This window comes from Myodes glareolus, chromosome 8 (assembly GCF_982192425.1).
Source record: "Myodes glareolus chromosome 8, mMyoGla1.1, whole genome shotgun sequence".
Lineage (NCBI taxonomy): Eukaryota > Metazoa > Chordata > Mammalia > Rodentia > Cricetidae > Myodes > Myodes glareolus.
In genome coordinates this window covers 47,301,994-47,326,351 of record NC_142033.1, presented here as the reverse complement: position 1 = coordinate 47,326,351, position 24,358 = coordinate 47,301,994, and positions in this window count along the sequence as shown.

Below are 24,358 nucleotides of genomic sequence, written 5' to 3'. Positions count from 1 at the left end.
TGCCAGCATCATTTGTTAATGATGCTTTCTTTCTTCCATTGTATAGTTTTAGCTCCTTTGTCGAAAATCAGGTGTTCATAGGTTTGTGGATTAAGATCTGGGTCTTCGATTCGATTCCATTGGTCAACGTCTCTGTTTTTGTGCCAATACCAAGCAGTTTTCAGTACTGTAGCTCTATAATAGAAAACGCTTTACTGAGTGAGGTATCCCAGACCCAAAAAGAGGAATATGGTATGTACTCACTCATAAGTGGATTCTAGCCATAATTTAAGAACATTAAGCCTATAATTCATGATTCTAGAGAAGCTAAATAAGAAGGTGAATCTAAAGAAAATCATATAGTTATCCTCCTGGATATTGGAAATAGACAAGATTTTCAGGCAAAACTTGGGTACACGGGGGTGGGGAGGTGGGGGGTAGATGTAAGGGGAGATGGAAAGAGAGAGGGGAGAAGGGGAGGATTGAGGAAATCTTGGAGAAATGGGATGGGTGGGATGGAGGAAGGGTGGATATGGGAGCAGGGAAGTAAATATCTTAATTAAGGGAGCCATTTTAGGGTTTGCGAGGGACTTCTCTCTAGAGGGGGGTCCTAGGTCCAAGGAGAGGTCCGCAGATTGTTTCTTGGGCAGCAGAGGAGAGGGTGCCTGAACTTGTCTTGTCCCATAGCCACACTGATGAACATTTTGCTTATCACCATAGAACCTTCATCTGGCGAAGGATGGAGATAGAGACAGAGACCCACATTGGAGCACTGAACTTAGCTTCCAAGGTCCAAATGAGGAGCAGAAAGAGGGAGAACATGAAGGAAGTCAGGATCACGAGGGGTGCGTCCACCCACTGAGACAGTGGGACTGATCAATTGGGAGCTCATCAAGGCCAGCTGGACTGGGAGTGTTGGAGCATGTGATCAAAATGGGCACTCTGAACGTGGCTGGCAATGAAGGCTGACAGAGAAGCCAAGGACAACGGCACTGTGTTTTTATTCTACTGCATGGACTGACTTTGTGAGAGCCTGGTTTATTTGGATCTCACCTTTATAGATCTGGATGGAGAGGGAGGACCTTGGACTTCCCATAGGGCAGGGAACCCTGACTGCTCTTAGGACTAGAGAGGGAGGGGGAGGTGGGGAGGGGAGGTGGGGAGGGAGAGGGAAAAGGGAGGCAGGGAGGAGGTGGAAATTTTTAAAAAATAAAAATAAATAAAATAGAAAAAAACAAACAACAAAAAGACAGTTTTTGGCTATATATTTTTCCTCCAAACTTAATAGTTTCTTCCATTAAGAAATATATCAATTATTTTCTAGAAAGTGTTACTTTGGGACACGTGAAAACTGGGTAAAAGTTTCACTAATATTCTGTGAAAGTCTTCATTAATCCTGTCTCTACCCAACAGCATTATTTCACATAGACAGAAAGACAGACAGAAAGACAAACAGACAAACATATAGATGATAGATAGATAGATAGATAGATAGATAGATAGATAGATAGATAGATATAAATATAGGTATAGATATACAAATATGGATACTATTGGAGCAAGCTGCTCTGGTAAGTTACAAAAATATGCAGTCTACATTGAGGTCTATAATAGTGGTAATTAGATTATTAACATTCCCAAATGAAAGGAGTTAGATCTATTATGAAATGAAATCCAAATATTGCACTCACCATTCTTTCCTGGTATAATCCCTTCTGGTGTAATTTTAGATGTTTTTTTCTACAATGCAAGAATAAATATGAGGCAAAAAGTTAATTGAGAGCTGGGGTCTTCTTAGTTATGTAGTGTTTAGGGATTCTTCATTCTAGAAAGTAGAATATTCAGGAAGTGTGCCATCCATGTTTCCATAAGAAAATATAGTAGCCTAATTTGTTCATCAAGTTTGACTTGTAAGAAATAAATGCTTTGGTTTTTACTGCCCTTTTTATTTGGGGTTAACATATATATCTTCTATGAAAGCTACATAATAGTATGAATTGCCTTTGTTTTTCATTATAAATAGTTTGAGTGCTTAATATTATAGTTATTTTATTGAGGTGCTATGTAGCAATGTTGATGTTGACAGTTTGGAAATTTCACTCTAAAAAAACATGTATATTACTATTATTACTCTAGATGAGTGAGAACTGATGCAGGCATGTGACTGGGTCTCCTATTACATAGTTCACATACTTCTTTAAGTGATAGTATTATATCTATTGACGAATATTTTGCATTAAGTTTGTTGTTTCTTCCACATGTATATAAAATATATCATACACTTTGTTTATGTGTATGATGGAAATATTTTATCTTACATAGTCTCAAATCTGTTTTATAAATTACCAAAGCATGTCTAACTTTTCTTCAAGATAGTATCACATCATTATCACTTTCTTAGAAACTTTTGGCTTTCAGAAATTCTATAACTCAACAGCATATTAATTTATCAATAACGCCAGAACAATTTTGACTGTGCATTGTGCATGGGAGTAACATAAAAAGACATTAACGAGGAATTGAATTTTATGACTTGTCCTTATGAACTCCCAGACTTGCCACTTACATATTTCATCTTTACTATTTCACAGTTGAAATTATAGCTAAAGACAAAGTTCATATTTGAAGTGCCATTGTTATTTACTATTTATATTATATCAGAAAAAAATGATCAAAGATTAGCCTAAGGTTAAGGGAGAATGCATTAGAAAAACAACCAAATACAAACATGAAACTAGCAATTAATGCTAGGAGTATGTAATAAGTGTCAGAATTTCTACTTCTTGATAGAGTATCTACTACTGTTGAATGTGAAAAATCAAAGGTGATAGTGACAGAAATTAATTTTGTTCATATACGCATTTATGGCAGACCCAATGTCACATAGGTTCAAAGGGCCGCAATGGTTGCCAACACAACGGACCCATTAAAGCCATGAAGTTCACTTTGAGCCACTGAAATCTTGCTTAGAAAAGTAATGAATGATCATTAGTCTTCTCGGGTTTTAAATACTGAAAAGCATAGCCTTTGTTATCCTCATTCAGAGCATTAGAATCCCAATCTAACACATTTTGTCAAAACGTCATCCCAGGCCGGTACCTGGAGCACATACAATTTTGACTTTTTTGATATGCCCTTTGTAGATTTTCTCACTGCCAGATGAGTTTTGCAAATTGTTCCACAATATTTTCTCTAATTATCTTAGGCTATCACATTATTCTGTTGTAAATTTAGAAAGTTCTTCCTTACTCTTCATAGTCAAAATACAGTAATAAAATTAGATTAAAAGATACCAAACTAAAACAAAAGCATAGATTCTATTTTGCATTTTTCTGATTGGAGTGTGAAGAGGAGTGTGGTTGATATACCAAGTGTCCCTCCACTGACAAAAAGCGATTTTCTCCTTCTCAACAGGTATCAAACAACCAAAAGCTTCTTCCTTAACGCTGGAACTTTTTGTACAGGTCCTCTTCTCCATACTTGGTTAACTGGTTCCATAGATTCCTCCTCTCCAAAACCACAGTCTATTGCATAAGTTACTGGTTACCCTCTACAACCCGATGTTAAGTTCATATCACTTACTTATGCCATTAAAAATGGAGAAATTGAGCTCATAACTAGCTAGAATTTTCATTCTTGATGACTTCTGCTCATGTTTCTGGAAGGAACTATAAACTACTTGACAGGCAGACACATGCCCAGTAACGGCTGACCAACAAAATTAACAAATTAGACTCAGAGTTTTAAATTGTTTTTTCTTAATTCTTGTCTTTTTTTGAAAATAGATTCTTTTCTCAAACAATAGATTCTGATTACAGTTTTACCCCCCTCTACTTCTCGCAGTTACTTCCTGCCTCCCGTACTATCAGAACCCACTTACTTTCTGTCTTTTTGTTATAAAAGAATAGGCTTCTAAGTGATAGCAAAATATTGCAAAATAAAATAAAACAAAGATCATTGCTTCAAAGTTGGACAAGACAAACCTACGGAAGAAAAATATCCTCAAGAAAAGACATGAAATCAGAGGCCTACTTTTTCACAAAATACACATAGGACCTGGTACAGATCATGTAGTCCTTGCTGTTTAATTCTCTCTGAGGTTTAATGATTTTTTCTCAGCTGGCATAAAAGATCTCTTCTGCTGGTGTACTCCATCCCTTATAGTTCTTACTGTATTTAGAGTTGTGTGTTCCAATGTCTCTGTCTCCCTACTTAACCCACTCTGTGTCCTTGTGTGTGTGTCCATGTGTGTGTGTGTCCGTGTGTGTGTGTGTGTGTGTGTGTGTGTGTGTGTGTGTGTGTGTGTATTATCTGACTATGAGTCATTGTACTTTTTCCCATGTGCTGCAGGAGGAAGATACCATGATGATGACTGAATAAGGTACTGACTTTTGAGTGTAGCCAAATTTCATTAGGATTCTTTTTATCACTACTTATTTTGTGTGTTTTGTTTTTAAAGACATTATTAACTGGTTTTACTCTCGGCCTCTGGGCTTTCTAGCCTTTGGTTATTTGGCTCCCAAGCAGTGCTGAGTAGGCATTTTATCTCATTGGGTGAGTTAAACAAAGCCTTAAACAAAGTAAAATATTGGTTGACTACTCCCACATACCTTGTGTCACCAAGTCCTAGCATATCAAAGTTTTTAGCTGCATTGGTGTTTATGTTTCTCTTTTGGTAGCATGTGGATGACTGTCTTCTACCAAAATTAATATAAAATATGGAAGAAGGTTCTATCTAGGCACAAATTTACCTCTCTATGTTTATTGGTTTGCATGGGTATTGTCTCAGTAGTGAGGTGTAAGTGGAGACTGTTTGTTCATTTCCTGTTCACACCTGAATAATTACACAGAAAGTATATTATTTACAACATTGTTTGGCCAGTAGCTTATATGTATACCTATCTAGCTCTTATATTTTAAATTAACCCATTTCTATTATTTTATATTTACCATGAGGCTCATGGTTTAACAGAAAGCTTCCAGTGGAGTCATTCTCCTAAAGCGGTTGCATGACATCTCCTTGACTCTACCTACTCTGTATAAGTATCTCCTCTAGCCTGGCTCTATTCTTCTCTGACATAGACTGATGTAGCTTCTTTGTTAACCAATGATAACAAAACATATCCACAGAATACAGAGGGAAATCGCAGATCAGGGAGGCCTCACTGTCAGATTATGAACTGTAAGCTTTAGTTTTAGGAACACTATGGATTGGCTGGGTAATTTTCAAGGACCTTTTTTGTCCAACAACTAAATTAGATATGATCAAGTACTGGAACGAGAAGCCTTGTTTGGTAAAAAAAAAAAGATGGTGTGATGAGATTCTGTGTCTTTCACTATTTGGAGATATCATTAGGATCACCTTCACATATTTTCGGAAGTTTCTACTGCACTAGGTTTCCATACTGCCCCTCAAATGAGCCACCATTCTAGACAGCTAGAAAGTTTTTTGCTTTTTGAAAAAAAGAGAATACAGGAAGTTGGAAGCTTAGGAAAGAGGAGGAGTTTGTGGAGGGGATTAATATGATATAATATATTACACAAAATTCTAACTTAATATATGAATTTAATACATGTATATACATACACACATATATGCAAATATCAAAGTATTTATAGGGAGGAATCCTTCCTTTAGGAAATGATTGCTAAAATAGAGTTTCACTAAGGTGAAGTAAATACTAGCAGATGGGTCTTTTGATGACATAGGAAATAATGAATTCTAATTTAGAAAAGAATATCTAAGTAATCAATATAAAATATGATACTATAATTTTCTTGAACATATAGACAAAATTATATCACTTGTCAGAAAAGAAACTATGTTTCTGTGTACAGACTCTTGTAGTTGATATAAGCGTTAGGAAGTAGTTAAAAAATAATGTAAAACTTTTCCTGTATATTTTTCAGTAAATGCAGAAGTATGGTCATTAGATGAAAGTAAGCACTTGAAATAATTCTGAAAAAAACTACTTAAATCATTTAAACAAAAATTAAACTCTTAGTTCAAATTTTTTTAGATTTTTTTTCAAAGTTTATTAAATTATGAAAGTTTCCATTTCCGCCCCTCCTCCCAACACCCTCCCACTCCCCCCACTCCCTCTCCTCCTCCCTCTCCATCCCTAAGAGCAGTCAGGGCTTCCAGCCCTGTGGGAAGTTCAAGCTCCTCCCCCCTCCCTCCAGATCCAGGAAGGTTAGTATCCAAACAGACTGGATCCCAAAAATCCAGTATATGCAGAGGAAACAAGTCCCAGTGTCATTGTCAATGGCTTTTCAGAAAGACTCCGGGCCAGTCACATTCAGAGAATCCGGCCACATTCAGAAAATCTGGTTGGATCACGTGCTCGTTCAGTCCCAGTCCAACTGGCCTTGGTGAACTCTCATTAGATCAGTCCCCTTGTAACAGTGGGTGATCGCACCCCTCGCAGTCCTGAGTTTTTTTTTTCATGTTCTTCCTCCTTCTGCTCCTCATTTGGACCATGGGGGGCTCAGTCTGTGCTCCAGTGTGGGTCTCCGTCTGTATTGCCATCCATCGTCGGATGAAGGATCTATGGTGATAAGCAAAATCTTCATAAGTATGGTTATAGTCCAAGGCCGGATCAGGCACCCTCTCCTGTGTCCAGAGAACAATCTGGGGATCTCTCCTTGGACCTGGGATCCCATTTATAATCAAGTCTCTTGTAACCCTAAAATGACTCCCTTAGTTGAGATATATTCTTCCCTGATCCCATATCCATCCTTCCTACCTCCCCCCATCTCAGTCCCCCAAGTTTTCCCCATTCCTCCCCTACACCCTTCTCTCTAACCCTCTCCCCTTCCAAGAACCCACCCCCCACCCCCCCCCATGCACCCGAGGTTACCTGGGACTCTTGTCTATTTCCAATCTCCAGGAGGATAAATACATGATTTTCTTCAGGTTTACCTTCTTATTTAGCTTCTCTAGGATCTCAAAGAATAGACTCAAAGACCTTTAATTATGGCTAGAATCCACTTATGAGTGAATACATACCATATTCCTCTTTTTGGGTCTGGCTGACCTCACTCAGTAAAGCGTTTTTTATGTCCATCCATTTGCATGCAAAATTCAAGATGTCATTGTTTCTTACCGCTGAGTAAAACTCTAGTGTATATATGTTCCACACCTTCTTTAACCATTCTTTTATTGAGGGGCACCTAGGTTGTTTCCAGGTTCTGGCTATTACAGATAGTGTTGCTATGAACATAGTTGAACAAATGCTTTTGTGGTATGATAGGGAATCTCTTGGGTATATTCCCAAGAGTGGAATTGCTGGGTCTTGAGGGAGGTTGACTCCCAGTTTCCTGAGGAACTGCCACACTGATTTCCACAGTGTCTGCACAAGTTTGCATTCCCACCAACAATGGATGAGTGTTCCACTCATTCCACATCCTCTCCAGCATAGGCTATCATTGGTGTTTTTGAGTTTGGCTATTCTGACAGGTTTATTTGACAGGTCTCAAAGTTGTTTTGATTTGCATTTCCCTGATCGCTAAGGATGTTGAGCATGACCTTAAGTGACTTTTGGTCATTCGAAGTTCTTCTGTTGAGAAATCTCTGTTCAGATCAGAATCCCATTTTTTAATTGGGTTAATTAGAGTTTATTGTCTAGTTTCTTGAGTTCTTTGTATATTTTGGAGATCAGGCCTTTATCTGATGAGGGGCTGGTGAAGATTTTCTCCCAGTCAGAAGGTAGCCTTTTCGTCTTACTGATGGTGTCCTTTGCTTTACAGAAGCTTCTCAGTTTCAGGAGGTCCCATTTATTCATTGATTCTCTTATTGTCTCTGCTACTGGGGTTCTACCTAGGAAGTGGTCTCCTGTGCCTATGTCTTGTAGACTACTTCCCACTTTCTCTTCTATCTGGTTCAAAGTGGTCGGATTAATGTTGAGGTCTTTAATCCATTTGGACTTGATTTTTGTACATGGTGATAGATATGGATCTACTTTCATTCTTCTACAGGTTGACATCCAATTATGCCAGCACCATTTGTTAAAGATGCCTTCCTTCTTCCATTGCATACCTTTAGCACCCTTGTCGAAAATCAAGTGTTCATAGGTTTGTGGGTTAATATCTGGGTCTTCTTTTTGATTCCATAGGTCAACTTCTCTGTTCTTATGCCAGTACCAAGCTGTTTTCAATACTGTATCTGTGTAAAGAGTTTGAAGTCAGGGATCGTTACACCTCCAGACGTTCCGTTATTATATAAGATTGTTTTGGCTATCCTGGGTTTTTTGTTTTTCCATATAAAATTAATTATTATTCTCTCAAGTTCTGATAAGAAGTTTGATGGGATTTTGATGGGGATTGCATTGAATCTATATATTGCTTTTGGTAGAATTGCCATTTTTACTATGTTGATCCTCCCAATGCAAGAGCAAGGGAGATCTTTCCATTTTCTGGTATCCTCCTCAATTTCTTTCTTCAAAGACTTAAAGTTCTTGTCAAATAGGTTTTTCACTTCCTTGGTCAGAGTTACCCCAATATATCTTATGCTATTTGTGGCTATTGTGAAAGGTGAAGTTTCTCTGATTTCCCTCCCTGCTTCTTTATCCTTTGTGTATAGGAGGGCAACTGATTTTTTGGAGTTGATCTTGTATCCTGCCACATTACTAAAGTTGTTTATCAGCTGTAGGAGTACTTTGGTAGAGTTTTTGGGGTCGCTCATGTATACTATCATATCGTCTGCAAATAACGAGAGTTTAACTTCTTCTTTTCCAATTTGAATCCCCTTGATCCACTTATGTTGTCATATTGCTATTGCTAGAACTTCTAGCACTATATTGAAGAGGTGTGGGGAGAGTGGACAGCCTTGTCTTATTCCTGATTTCAATGGAATGGCTTTGAGTTTCTCTCCATTCAGTTTGATGTTAGCTATTGGCTTGCTGTAAATAGCTTTTATTATATTTAGGTATGATCCTTGTATCCCCAATCTCTTCAACACCTTTATCATAAAGGGATGTTGGATTTTGTCAAATGCTTTTTCAGCATCTAATGAAATGATCATATGGTTTTTTTCTTTCAGTTTATTTACATGATGGATTACATTGATAGATTTGTGTATGTTGAACCAGCCCTGCATCTCTTGAATGAAGCCTACTTGATCATAATGGATAATTTTTCTAATGTGTTCTTGGAATTGGTTTGCCAGGATTTTGTTGAGAATTTTTGCGTCAATGTTCATGAGTGAGGTTGGCCTGTAATTCTCTTTCTTGGTTGTGTCTTTATGTGGTTTTGTTATCAGGGTAACTGTGGCTCCATAAAAAGAGTTTGGCAATGACTCTTCTGTTTCTATATTGTGTATAGAGTATGTGTATATTGTGTATTTCTTAAGGAGTATAGGTATCAGCTCTTCTTGGAAGTTCTGGTAGAATTCTGCATTAAAATCATCTGGCCCTGGGCTTTTTTTTGGTCAGGAGGTTTTTGATAACAGCTTCTAATTCTTCGCGACTAACAGGTCTATTTAGATTGTTCACCTGGTCTTGATTTAACTTTGGTAAATGGTATTTATCTAAAATCCAATCCATTTCTTGTACGTTTTCCAACTTTGTGGCATAGAAACTTTCGTAGTAAGATCTAATGATTCTCTGAATTTCCTCTGTGTCTGTAGTTATGTCCCCCTTTTCATTTCTGATCTTATTAATTTGAGTGTTCTCTTTCTGCCTTTTGATTAGTTTGGCTAGGTGTTTGTCAATCTTGTTGATTTTCTCCAAGAATCAACTTTTTGTTTCATTGATTTTTTTTGTATTGTTTTCTGTGTTTCTATTTTGTTGATTTCAGCCCTCAGTTTGATTATTTCCAGTCTTCTACTCCTCCTGGGAGAGTCTGCTTCTCTTTTTTCCAGAGTTTTCAGGTGTGCTGTTAAGACTCCAATATGTGTTTTCTCCGTTTTCTTTAAATGGGCACTTAGTGTTATGAACTTTCCTCTTAGCACTGCTTTCATAGTGTCCCATAGGTTTGAGTATGTTGTGTCTTTATTTTCATTAAATTCAAGGAAGACTTTAATTTCTTTCTTTATTTCTTCCTTGACCCAGGAGTGATTCAGTAGTTGACTGTTCAGCTTCCATGAGTTTGTTGACTTCCTGGGGGCAGCATTGTTGTTGAATTCTAATTTTAATCCATGGTGATCTGACAAGACACAGGTGGTTACTAATATTTTTTTGTATCTGTGGAAGTTTGCTTTGTTACCGAGTATGTGGTCAATTTTCGAGAAGGTTCCATGAGCTGCAGAGAAGAAGGTATATTCTTTCCTATTTGTGTGGAATGTTCTATAGATATCTGTTAAGTCCATTTGATTCATTACCTCTAGTAACTGTCTTATTTCTCTGTTGAGTTTCTGTTTGATTGACCTGTCCTTTGGTGAAAGAGGTGTGTTGAAGTCTCCTACTATTAGTGTGTGAGGTTTGATGACTGTCTTGAGATCTAAAAGTTTTTCTTTTACATATGTGGGTGCCTTTATGTTAGGGGCATAGATATTCAGGACTGAGACTTCCTCCTGATGAATTGTTCCTGTTATGAGTATGAAATGTCCATCTCCATCTCTTCTGATTGATTTTAGTTTGAAGTCAATTTTGTTAGATATTAGAATGGCCACACCAGCTTGTTTCTTAGGTCCGTTTGCTTGGAAAACCTTTTCCCAACCCTTTACTCTGAGTAGATGTCTATCTTTGTGTTTGAGGTGTGTTTCTTGTAAACAGCAGAATGTTGGATCCTGTTTTCGTATCCAATCTCTTAGTCTGTGCCTTTTTATAGGTGAGTTGAGTCCATTAATATTAAGTGATATTAATGACCAGTGGTTGTTGATTCCAGTTATTACTTTTTTTTATGTGTGTGTGTAGTAGAGTTTGTGTGTTTCTCTTCTTTGAGTTGTGGTTGTGAAGGATCGCTAGATGTCTGGGTTATTGTAGGCAGTGATGGCAATGTTGGATTCCTTGGGTTGCGATTTTCCTTCTATTACTTTCTGTAAGGCTGGATTTGTGGCTACGAATTGTTTAAATTTATTTTTATCCTGGAATATTTTGTTTTCTCTGTTGATAGTGAATGATAGCTTGGCTGGGTATAGTAGTCTGGGCTTGCATCCATGGTCTCTTTGTTTCTGCAGTACCTCTATCCAGGATCTTCTGGCTTTCATGGTTTCCAAAGAGAAGTCCGCTGTAAGCCTGATTGGTTTACCTTTATAAGTTACTTGACCTTTTTTCTTTGCAGCTCTTAATATTCTTTCTTTAATCTGTATGTTTTGTGTTTTGATTATTATATGGCAAGGGGATGTTTTTTTCTGATCCAGTCTATTCGGTGTTCTGTATGCTTCTTGCACCTTCATAGGAATATCGTTCTTTAGATTGGGAAAGTTTTCTTCTATAATTTTGTTGAATATATTTTCTGGTCCTTTGATCTGCCGTTCTTCTCCTTCAATCCCTATTATTCTTAGATTTGGTTTTTTAATTGTGTCCCACAATTCCTGAATGTTTTGTGATGAGAATTTGTTGGATTTGCTGTTTTCTTTAGTCAGAGCATTTAATTTCTCTATGGTGTCCTCAGAGTCTGAGATTCTTTCTTCTATCTCTTGTATTCTGTTGGTTATGCTTGTTTCTGAAGTCTCTGTTCGTTTACCTAGATTTTCCATAGCCAGCTGGCCCTCAGTTTGTGATTTCTTCATTGACTCCATTTCAGTTTTCAAATCTTGAACTGTTTCCATAACCTGTTTGATTGTTTTTTCTTGATTTCCCAGAATTTCATTTACGGATTTACTCATTTCTTCAAATTTTTTGATATATTTCTCTTCCATTTCTTTACTCATTTCCTCAATCTTTTTGTTATACTTATCTTCCATTTCTTTACGGCAGATTTTCACCTCCTGTTTAAGTTCCTCTATTATTTTCATATAGATCCACTTAGAGTCGATTTCTTCTATTTCTTCTGGAGTAGGGTGTTCAATTCTTCTCATTTCGTGCTCCCTGGCTTCTGGAGATGTCATGTTTCCTTTCAGGTTGTTGGAGGAATTCTTGCATTGGCGCTTGCCCATCTCCACCTCTCTGGATGAAACTCCTTCGCACTCTCTGGATAGAACTCCTCAGCACTCTCTGGATAGAGATCCTCAGCACTGCAGCTGGGATAGCTGGCCTTCCCAGTGCCCAGGAGACAAGAGTGCAGGGCAGTGGGGGCAGGGAGGGTCCGGTGAAACACGGAAGACCCTGCCGCAGAAGCTGAGGAGGGAGGGGTTGTGCTCTCTTCCCGGGCTGGCTGCCCAGGTTAGCATCCACTCACTTCTCAGGGTAGAACTCCTCAGCACTGCTACAGGGGTAGCTGGTCTTCTTAGTTCAAATTTTTAAGACAGCAAAAGATCTATGAAAATTTTATTTCAATAACTTTTTTCATTAACTACATGATCAGTGATTCTTTTCCTCAGGTTTTCAATTTAAAAAATTTAAAACAAAACAAAATTTTATTTATTATTATATTAGTCATTTCTCAAACAAGGTAGAATAAACTATGATCTCAATCTCCTTTGACTATGAAGTAACTTACTTTGCAGAAGTAAGATGAAAACAATGAGCCAGTGGAATTTAAGTATATTAAAAACATCATACATAAACATATGTCATTTGTAATAAACTTATGGAGAACCAAAGAGTAAAATGAATATATTTAAGTAATAAACATAATTAATCATAACTCTATGTTAAATCATTAAATATCAGGTAGGGCTGAAAAGAAAATTTATATGGCTTGGATGTATGTACTACTCCAAATATAGGTTCGAATTTCGGTCAAGAGATGACAGTAATAATAGGCATGGATTATTGATAACAGTTGAATTTGAGAAAAGTATCTCCAACCATGGAGTAAAAGATTTCACAGCTAAAGCAATTGTTATACCATTATAAATTTTACAATATAGTGTTGGAATTTCACAGCTTTGTAAGAGGAATAAATAATAAATCTGTAAGCATTAGATAACAAATATTCTCAGCAATACCCTGGAAAAAAAGATGAGGCATATTTTTGAAATGTCAAAGATAATAATTTTACAGGAGAAAATCTGTAAATCAAGAGATAAATGTATGAGAAAAAACAGATATGGATACATTAATGCTTATAAAATACCAAAAACTCTAGAAAACATTGTAAAACGCTGTGGATGGTGACTAATATTCAAGAAGTGAGACAAGGTGGTGCCACCTTAATCCCAGCTCCCCAGAGAAATAGGCAATAGATCTCTATAAGTTTAAGACCAGCCTATCCTGCAAAGAGACTTTCAGGGCAGTCCAGAGTACTAAAGAAAACTTGCCTCCAGAAAAAAGATATATAATTATTTTTTAAATAAACACACATGAAAAATATAAGCATAAAAATTCTTAAGATAATATAATAAAATACATATGATTGTACTTATTAGGTCATACTATAAACTTTACAATACTATAGATAGTTTGTATGTGATAAGCAAAGGCATAATGTACTCAGAATTATGCTAATCTAGGTTGCTCCATTAGTAGCTGTAGACTGATTTTTTTAAACAAAAAAAATTCTCTTGTTTGTTGTCAGAGTTTCTGTTCTGCCCAGTTCCTGCAGTCATTAAGTCCCAAAGAAAGCACATAGAGGTCTACAGTAGTTATAAACTGATTGGCCCATTAGCTCAGGCTTCTTATTAACTCTTATAATGTAAGAGTTACTTACCCCATTATTCTTATCTGTGTTAGCCACATGGCTCAATACCTTTTTCAGTGGCGTAGTTACATCTTGCTTCTTCTGTGTCTGGACAGAACTTCAGAGGAATGGGCTTTCTCCTCCCCAGAATTCTCCTGTTCTCATTGACCTGTCTCTACTTCCTGCCTGGTTGTCCTGCCTATACTTCTTGCTTGGCTCCTAGCCAATCAGTGTTTATTTAAAACATAACTGAGAGAATATAGACAACTGTTACAATATCAACATGTTTATTGAATCAGTCTTTGTTGAGGAACCTGTTTCTCATTTGAATCATGATGATCTCATATAGCAGAGGAAGATGAACATGAAAGATTTTTAACAAAGGTTCATTATTTAAATCCATTTTGGAAAAAATACAGAGGTTCAAAATTTTGATACATTAGACTAGATCTGAATTTTTCTAAAGATCACATTAAAAATAAAAATTAAGTTTCTTTCTGTCTAAGCAAAAAGTATGAAAGACAAGCAAATATAATAGTAGATATTTTGAAGTAGGAAACTACTTCATAAACAACAATTTTCATGATTAATGAAGTTGACACTGTTTACCATTTATAGAAAAGGGAGCTTAACAAAATCTGATAAAGAGATTTGAGTCTACTAAAATATCCTCAAGTATGATCAGAAAACAATTGGCTGTACCTAAAGAAAAATAGCCAAATCTCAGCAGTGGTCCCATAAAGCAGCTGACAAAAGGTTTCTGCTGTTATTTCAACAACAGAACTAATACATTCAATATATTTTTTTCCATGTTTACTTGTGGTATGTCAGTGCAAGTATTCTTTTTACAAGAAATAGTAATACTTTGTAAATTTCCATTAATACAATTATTATTAAGTAAAGATTCCCAGGGGTGTTCTTATGATTAGGAAACTTTTCACGATTTATTGTATGCTGGATCCTAAGAGGCTGGGTCATATATTACACTCAAGGAAAGCTAATCAATTGCAAAGAAGAAAATGACATTAGAATTGGTTTCACTCATACTCTAGGAATGAGGATTATAATAAATATACACCTTAGAACATAAAGAAGATAACAGAAGCAGTGTCAAAATACTTCAGAAAATATATAGCTACTGATTATTTGAAAATGGATTATTGCATTTGTTCTCAACATCTGAGTATTAAAAATGCATGTTAAATGAAAAGTGGTAATTTTTTAAGACATGGTTTTAGCGACACTAATAAATAATAAAGCAAGTGTAGTAGCTTATTTTCATAGCAATATTAATATAGAGACATCAATATTTATTTATAAAATTTAATCTTAAATCATTTGTATATACTGAATTCACTCAAAAAGAATAATTGTTTTATTTTTATCTTGAAATGTTGTCCTTTGTCTACTTCTTAAAACGCTAGTATTGTTTTTATGTCTGGTAGCACATAGGAGCCATGCTTCTTTCTTATTTTTCCCATCTTTCAAGTAGGCTCCTGTTAACCTTTGTGATGTGATCAATGAGAAACTCCAGTGAACTGTATCACCATACACAATTAATGGGTGAGCAGTCTATAATAAATGAAAATGCCATCACTGCTTGGCAATTAGCTTATGGATCTTCTCCAACCACTTAAAAACTCTTCCGTCCACAACATTTAAACATGCTGGGTGATTTAAATTACACTTAAAGTGAGAGGCGATATTCAATTACTTAGGGCTTTGTTGTGTGGAATTGTCACAATTATGATTAACCGCCCTTATGAAAAACAATTAATTTGGTATCTTGCTGCTAGGTCAACGATAAAAGCTATTTACCTTGAGGAAAAGATTATGTGTGTCAATGAAACCTCTTTTAAAAGTGTAAATCTAAAATATGAATGCTATCCCTTTAAGAAAAAAGTTTTAAAACTTAGTGTAACAAATAAATCTCCAGTATTAATCTAGAATTCAAAAAAAGAAAATATTCTGACATTTCTTTTCCTTGCTAAAAGAACATAGTGACAGGTAAAGGGGAAATAAAAGCTTCAATTTACACAGAAATCAGGTGCATTCTCATATTTCAGGTCTATCTCTGGGAACTCAATTACTCACATTCATGGGAGGAATTGCAGCTAGACAAAAGCAGTTGACTTCTCAGAGAAGAGTTCAAGTACCAGAAGCATGTTTCATTTTAAACCCAATAGCACAAAACACAAGTAACCATCACATCAGACTAAACCACAGATTTAAAAAGAAAATAAAAAACAAAGCAACAACCTTCTGCTTCAAATGTCTTCAATGGGATATAAAAGAAGTCTTCTTGCATATTCATAATACCTTGGGTGAAGAAAAAAAAAAAAGAAAAACAAAACACCATGCTGATCTTTTGAAAATCACTTTCTGTTCATATTTACATTCTTCGCTGAAGGATTTGAAATTTATAATGTTCAGTCCTATATAGTCCATGGAATCAATAGATCATTGTGTTATATAATAATAGTTCTATAATGCATTGATCTTTGTATCAGTTACACCTACATATAGTTCCAAGAAAACTCTTTAAAGAAGGTTTAAAGCTCTCTACTATTTTGCATTGCTGTTTGAAAACTGTTATCTATTGTATAATTTAATTTATTTTACCATTATCAGAGTTATTTCTTTGTTATTATGTAATATTTTATCACATTCATAGCTGTTGTAACTTTAACTATCTCATGGATTTTAAAAAGTAGAAAATATAAAAATACATCTAGTTATAGAACTGGAAAGAACTCAAAAGATGCAACTTTAGCTATTTATTCATTATAAAATAACATTGCTGGAAAATATTACAATTATGTTTCCATATGGTATGCTTTTTTCTGCTGTTAACTTTTGAATAACCTAATATAAAGCAAGGTAATCATGATTTTTTATATTTTATTTTGCATTTTTCAAATAACTGAAAAAAATAATAGTAAAATATCCACCATTTTATTAAGAGCCCTTAGAGATAATTGCTGCATTTTACTGATCTTTATCACCTTTAGTTTTATAGAATATCATCAAAAATATGTTGTTTTAGTTAGTATTTCTTTCTATTGTTATGAAGAGACACCATGCCCATGACAATTCTTATAAAGGAATACATTTAATTGGGGATCAGCTTACAGTTCAGAAATTTTGTTCATTATCATCATGGTTGGAAGCATAGTAACGTGTATGGTACTGGAGAGGTAGCTGAGAGTTCTACATTTGTATCCAATACATATACAGCAGAAAGTAACGGTCACACTATACCTGACTTGAACATTTGAGACCTCAAAACCTACCCCAACAGTGACATATTTACTCCAAAAAGGCAATAACTACCCTCATAAGGCCACACCTCCTAATATTGCCAGTTGCTATGTGTCAAGCATTGAAACATAAGAGTCTATGGGGGGCAGTTCTTTTTAGCATACACATAAGTTAATTGAATAACACTCAAATGAGTAACCTTTTAAGTGTACCTACTTGAATAAAATCACATCAATTATGCATTTTTTGGAAAATAAATTCATGTCTGACTTTTTAGAGTGAAGGAAATTCATGGGTAAATATCAATAGCTTTGTGATTTCCTAAAGAGTCACTCTCTGGTTCACTAATGTCATCTTGAGACTGTCTTTCTATACAGTAGAAGTAGTAGACTATACACTGATACCACTTTTGTAAAGGAGCAAATATAAATCAGGAGAAGCTCATGTACACCTAATAACCCCTAAATATCTTGCCTCTTAAAATTGTTACCTTAGGAGTTATAGTTTCAAAATGCAAGTTTGTAGGAGACAAAGAAGTTTAAACTATATACCCTTACTTCATTCCCAAAGCTTATTCACAACATTTTGAGGGCAAGGAATTGTGTTATTACATGTATAATAATCATTAAAATGGTATTATCAAAAAATTCTCCCCCACACACATTCTATCAGTAATAGGAGGGCATCTATCAATTTTTATTGTTATGGCAAAACATTCAAACAACATGAGTAAGGCCAATTACTTGAGCAAAGAAACATTAGGTTGCTTGGATTTTTCTGATAGAACAAATGACTTATAAATAGCTTCAACTATATCTTAGAAACTAATAAAAATCTAAACCCAAAAAAGCAAAAACTAAAACATGTTTTCTGTGAACTACATAGAAAATTCTGCCATTTAAGGTATTTGGGAGATATTTTGATTAAACAAAAGATAGTAGAATAAGAAGTATGGTTGTACAATCATCATTTTATGATCAATTTAATTGTAAGAACATAAAGACCTCTAACAAAATAAAATAAAGTTGAAATAAGGCAAACATTCAGTCCTTACTTCTCAAATGAACATTACTGGAAATGCGTGGACTTAGATATCATACCTACTGAACGATGAAACAATAAGTACAATTTGCTACAGAAAAGGACACACTTGTAATATATATGTGGTATGCAAGAATAGCTTCTAAATATATACTTATATTTGGACGATGTTTCCTTTAGATGTGCTAATATTCAGTTCCTTATTATAGACTTCACTTTTCATACTCCAACAAATATTGGTATTACATTTAATACTGTGAGAATTTCAAAATATTTAGAGATTAATTATAAAACTAAAGTATATATATACTTATTATATATACTTATATTTATACATATATATTAGATTCTATATATATATATTAGATTGCCACAAAGAAATACACATGTACACTTTTTTTAATACTATATAGCTCTGAGGACAAAAAATCATGATGCAGATTATACACAACATTATGAGTAAGGCAATTAATATGACAACAAGCTAATGTATAAGCAATAAGTAAACATGATCACATAACAGTTGGTAATAAGCATAAATGGAAATCCCTATATTGTGAAAGATTTGTAAGTGAAGGCACAGTTATGAGCAGGTGAATAACAATAGAGTGGAAACTGAGGCTCCACAAATTTGACTGCAATTTAAAAAGTAGTTTAGATTATCAATACATTTAAAGCTGTCAAATATTAATAACACATCAAGAAAAAGCAAAAGAACATAGCATTCTAGAGTAGATATATTTCTAAAATGATAACTAAGACAAGGCAAAGCTAACATTCTAGCTTAGTTTAACTAGTATAAAGCATAAAAGTTACTTACCTATCTTAATTATTTCACAATAGTTAGAGGTTGATCAAAATGTTTGGTTCTATTTAGCAAATACTTGTATTTTCTAGGAAAGATATGAAGATGATTTTCTCATCTAAAGACCGAATAATAGGCATGATATATATTAATTTGCAATAATATAATGAATCATATAAACATCTAAAGGTATGTCACGTATTATTTGATTTTAAGCACTAAATAGTTTAAGTCATAAACCCCATAGAAGAACACCTAAGTAAAAATTGATTCTAAATATGAACAGACCACTGTATATCTCATAGTATGTAATGACAAATGTAGATATTAATCATTACTTATGTCAGTGATATTCATGCTTTAATCAGCAAAACCACAGAGGTTCTCTACAGAACAAAGGAGTAGAGGGAGACAGACAGATCTCCCTAAGAAAGGGAAATAGAATAGTCAGTTCTAGAGGGAAGGATAGACGTGGAATGGGAAGATGCAGTGGAATGGGAAAGGAAAAGGGATTAAGTAAAGGAATACATGGAAAGACAGGAAAATTAAGACCCATTTGAGGTGAAGTATGGAAACCTTAAACAGAAAGAATTTCCTAACATATATACTATTTGTAGACAACTAAATAAAATCAGCAAGTGATGGGGGGCTGGAGATCTCCACATCATATAACCCACTATAAAAATCCTGTCACAGATAAGTCTAGAGATTTGACACCTAGATTATTCTAAATCCTTATCCAAATAAGCAAGCTTTTTATCTGAGAATTGAAATGACCTTATTAGTGGTACATTATGAAGCTGTGGTTTTTTTGTTTGTTTCATTCTTTTTTGAGATTGCATTGAAGAAGTGGAAAAAGACCTGATATTATATAAAAACAGATGTAGAAAAATAAAATTGATTGAAGACCTTGACATAAATCTACACCTATGAATACCAGATTTTTGATGAAGGAGCCAAAATTATACAATGAAAAAAAGAAAGAATCTTCAACAAATGGCACTAGTATAACAGATGTCAACATGTAGAAGAATGCAAATAGACCCATATCTATCACTCTGTAAAAAATAAAATCCAAGTGGATGAAAAACCACAACTTAAATCCAATAAAACTAATACTGATAGAAGAGGAAGAGGGGAGTAGACATGGACACATTGGCACAGGAACCTACTGAGCATAATGCTAGTAGATACTGAAACTGACAAATAATAAATAGGACCCCCTGAAACTGAGAATCTTTTGTAAGGCAAAGGACACTGTCAATAAGACAAAACGGCAGCCTGCAGAATGGAAAAAGATCCTCATCAACCCCACATGTGACAGAGGGCTGTTCTCCAAAATATATAAACAACTCAAGAAACTAAACATCAAAGTACCAAATAATCCAATTAAAAATGGGGGTTACAGATCCAAACCCCAAAGACAGATATTGAGTTTTAACCTGTAGATCAAAAAAGCAAAGCATTCAAGCAACTAGAGTGCTCTTACCTCTATGAAATCTTCAGATTGAAAGAGTACGAGTTCCTGTCTCATTTTTCCAAATATTCCTGGCCTGTTCCACCACCACCTGGCCTTTATGGCTACCTAGTGTGGCAGCTAAGAATAAAGGTATGTGCAAACACTGCCTACCCTGAATGGCTAACTATTGTGGCTCCTTTGCACTGAGCTTCAGGCAAGCTTTATTTATTAAAATACGAATGATATGCCACAATAGCTGGGGCTATAGAGTAATGGGATATAGAGCAGGTTGGCAAGGCAGGGTGCTGGAGGTGTGTTGGAGATAGGAATGTGAAGAAAAGTAACAAAGGAAACATCTTGATAGATAGGAGATTTCAGTTAGGAAGAAACCTCCTGCCAGGGAAAATCCCAGGAACCCACAAGTATGACCCCAACTAATGTGGAAAGGTTTCCTGAACTGGCCATCTACTGTAAGCAGATTGGTGGCTTCCATACTTGCCGTCAGAGATATATTCATGTGCTTAATTTCATGTGATTCTACACTGACCTCATTAGTTCACGATATGAATTATCCCCTGTCTGCAGATATGTAAACAAAGGCTTAAGGATATCAAATAACTTATCAAAAATCATCTGAAATTTGATATATGGGCTCTACACCTAAAACAAGAGTGTTATACTTGATAGATTTAAACATAGAAAATCTCTGTTTTTCCCTGATGCTGTTGGAGCATTTTCACCAACTCTGGTATTTGGCAAAGATCTCAACCCTGGGTGAAAAATGGATTTCATGGGGAGCTTTAAAAACACACCAATGCCAGTCTCACCTGCCAGAGATCCCAGTTGGCCTCAGGTTGAGGTCAGTACTAACGGCTTTCTTGTATTCTTTCCTTAAATGCACTCATTTTGTTTTGAATACCCTTGCAATTCTTCACATTGAGAAGCCCATTTCCTCCCAAATCTCCTGTAAGACGCTCTCTAAAATAAATAAATAAAAATTTAAAAAGTAAAGATCTTTCAGCATTTACCTCCTGAGTTATGGCATATGTCACCATAGGCAACCGTCAGGACTTTTGCTGCCGGCTTGTTTGAAGTTTTAAATAGGAGTTATATAAGAGAGCTATGGAGGGAGAAATCAGAGTGACTGAAAATGTTATTTATATTTTAGAGGGGAATTCCTTACTAACAATAAAAAGATGGTACTGTAAACTCAGATGACGTGGGAAAACTTCATTTCTATTCATTTATATGCCCTGTAATGTTTTACAGAAAGGTATGTTTTGATTATGGACATATCTGGGTCTCACCTGGAAAGGATTCTGTCCCAGTTACTCATATTTTCCATTTCTTAAAGCACAATCATTTAATCCCAAGAAGACCTGTCTCAGCTCCAGCCTTGTTCCTCCTCCTTTCTCTTGTATTTGGAGTCAACTTCAAAGGAGCTTATCCCAGATTTCAGCATTTGTAAGCCTTGTAGAAAAATGTGGAAGCAGCATCTTCCCATCCATTTGATCTGGAGAGTCATTTAGGACAGGCATGTGCTCTCTAGAGCTTTTGCCTTCTTTTAACTTCCCTGCATAGTGTTGCATGTACCGATGTAGGGGAAATGCAGGTTGAGTTAGATATTTTGAACCTAGGAGAAATTGTGAAAAGAAGAAAAATAAGAGCAAAGGATGAAAAATCAGACCCTGACTGTCCTATTGTAATCACAAAAACACACTAGTTTATTAACAGTCACTTATAGAGTCTTTTCCCTGTGACATCTGATGCAGCTTGCTTCAGGTGCCAGACAGACAGTCCCTACCCTCATGTTTTTTATAGTCCCGTGACTGGGACTTAGAACCACCCTTGAAAAAAATGTCACAGGAAATAGGAGAAATTCATGTGAAAGCTAAGGGCTGGAAGAAGGGTGCTTTCAGGGATTCTGGAGCAGGCCCTCCTTAGGCAGAGGACCTTTGACACTGAAACTGATGATTCAGACATGGTAACTCTAGAGAATTCTCCTTGCAGGAGTCCTAAAAATGGATATTCAAGTCCTATGTGTGAGATATTTACACATTCAGATTTCTTACACAACTGAGACGCAGTCTTGATGCCCATCTCCAGACAAATGGATAAATAAAATGTACACACAATAGATTTTCACTGACCTAAGATAACTGAAATTATTTGACTGAAGGTAGAGTTGGAGAATGTTCTATTAAGCAAAGTAAACAAATTCAGAAAAGACAAACATGTTTTGTCTTGTAGGTAGAATCTAGGTTTAGATACATACAAACAAATATAGGTACATATGCATGTACATAAGCATTAATTCTGTATATAAATGTGTGTGTATTTGTGTATGTGATTAAAATAGAGAAAGATATGTGACATCAAAAGAAAATGGTAACTAATTGATGAGGAGGAGACCAGTAACAGAGAGGAAAGCAGAACAGGGTTGAATAGTGGGCACGGATACTAACTGAATATAATAATAAATATGCATAAAATATCACCAGAAGTTGATTCTTTTGTAAGCTAACAAAAGATGTATCTTGAAAATAAATGGAAATCAAACAGAACTAGTTTGTGTGAGGGAAGAGTAGAAAGTTTAATTGTGCCCATGGCACTGTAAAAGAAGACAAGGGAGGAGGTCAGCAGCAAAAGCTCCTCCTGATTCTGAAGGTTTGAAAGTCATCGTGTAAATGGTGGGTTTCTTTGGGATTGTGAAAGATTAAACGACATGTAATATAATCCACACCACATTTATTTTATGATGCAAATGAAGCACACATTTGGAGACTGACCTGAAGGAAGCTCCAGTAGTGAGCTCTAGGGCAGGGAACCTTAGTATTTGCTCTTCTTACAATTATGCCCCTTGGTGAAGTGTTCAAAAGTCTAAATATGCTGTTGTTTTATTTCTGACTATACTGCAAGTGAAGAAAAACATATTCATGGTTGCGGAAAGAAGAGGAGAATGAAGACAGAGAATAGGAGAAAGAAGAAGTTTTTCCTAATTATAGTAAATGAAGACTATTATAGAAATCCTCAAATAGTTAAAAATATATAGAATAAGTGACATTTGAGTTCCTAGGCCCATTGTTACATCTGCTGTGTAACTCCTACGTCTAAGATTAAGGAAAGAGCACAGCAGCGCTGACATAAAAATTATAAGGACCAGAAAACACACTTTCATACCTTGTAGTGTCTTTAGTGCTTAACGAGGATGTTACATTCCTGTTTCAAAAATATAGCTGCCTTAAAAAGTCCTGAGAGGTTATCCAGTCCCAAGAGGTCAGATATAAACACATATACATATAAACAACATTACATCGACTAAGTATTTGTTTATGTGTGTATGAATTTGAAAATAATAGTTATAGAATAAAGGTTATTAATTTGAGTTGTAGTAGTGGAAAAGCAGAAGAAGAGGATAAAGGGAAAATATGAGTGATGAAATTGCAAATATAGTTTACTTATGTAAGAATATTCTCAAAATAATAAAAAGTAATTAAGAGAAAAAAACAGAGCTGCATCTATAAAACATTAAAATAAAATACAAAGGAAAATAATGTAATAATTTCTCTAAAATACATATTATTTTGGAAAACTGCTTCATAATTGCTTCTAAGACTTAATAATTTGTATCAACACTTCTAATTAGTGATTTTATAGTGTCATTTCACAATATTATGTTATTAGTAAAAACACTAAGAAGGTGCTAATTCCAAATGAAACTCATCGTAGCTTAAACAAATTTAAAAGCAACTGGATGTGATTATTCTGAAAGAAATCCACGTAATTGTAATGTACCTATAAAGTGCTTTGAGAATATGGGAAAAGGGGGTAGGATGTGGCCTGGATGGAGTTCTTAGAAAGGCATGTCTGCCATCAGCACTGGAGATTAAGTTGACTAATATATGAACAATGGATCAGATAAAGCAAAGATTTTCAATATACAATATAGATTTCTGAAAATACACATTATTTTCCTTTTATTCCAGCCTTAGAAAATATTACAAATAATATTTAGAAACTTATATTTAACTGTGTAAGTAGGATTTAAATACAGAAACTCCTGGTGTTTTTAGAGAATAAAACTTTATGATTTAAACAATGTTTTCTTACTTAAATCCTATCCAGCATTTTTTTTTGGTTTCTTTCCTTTA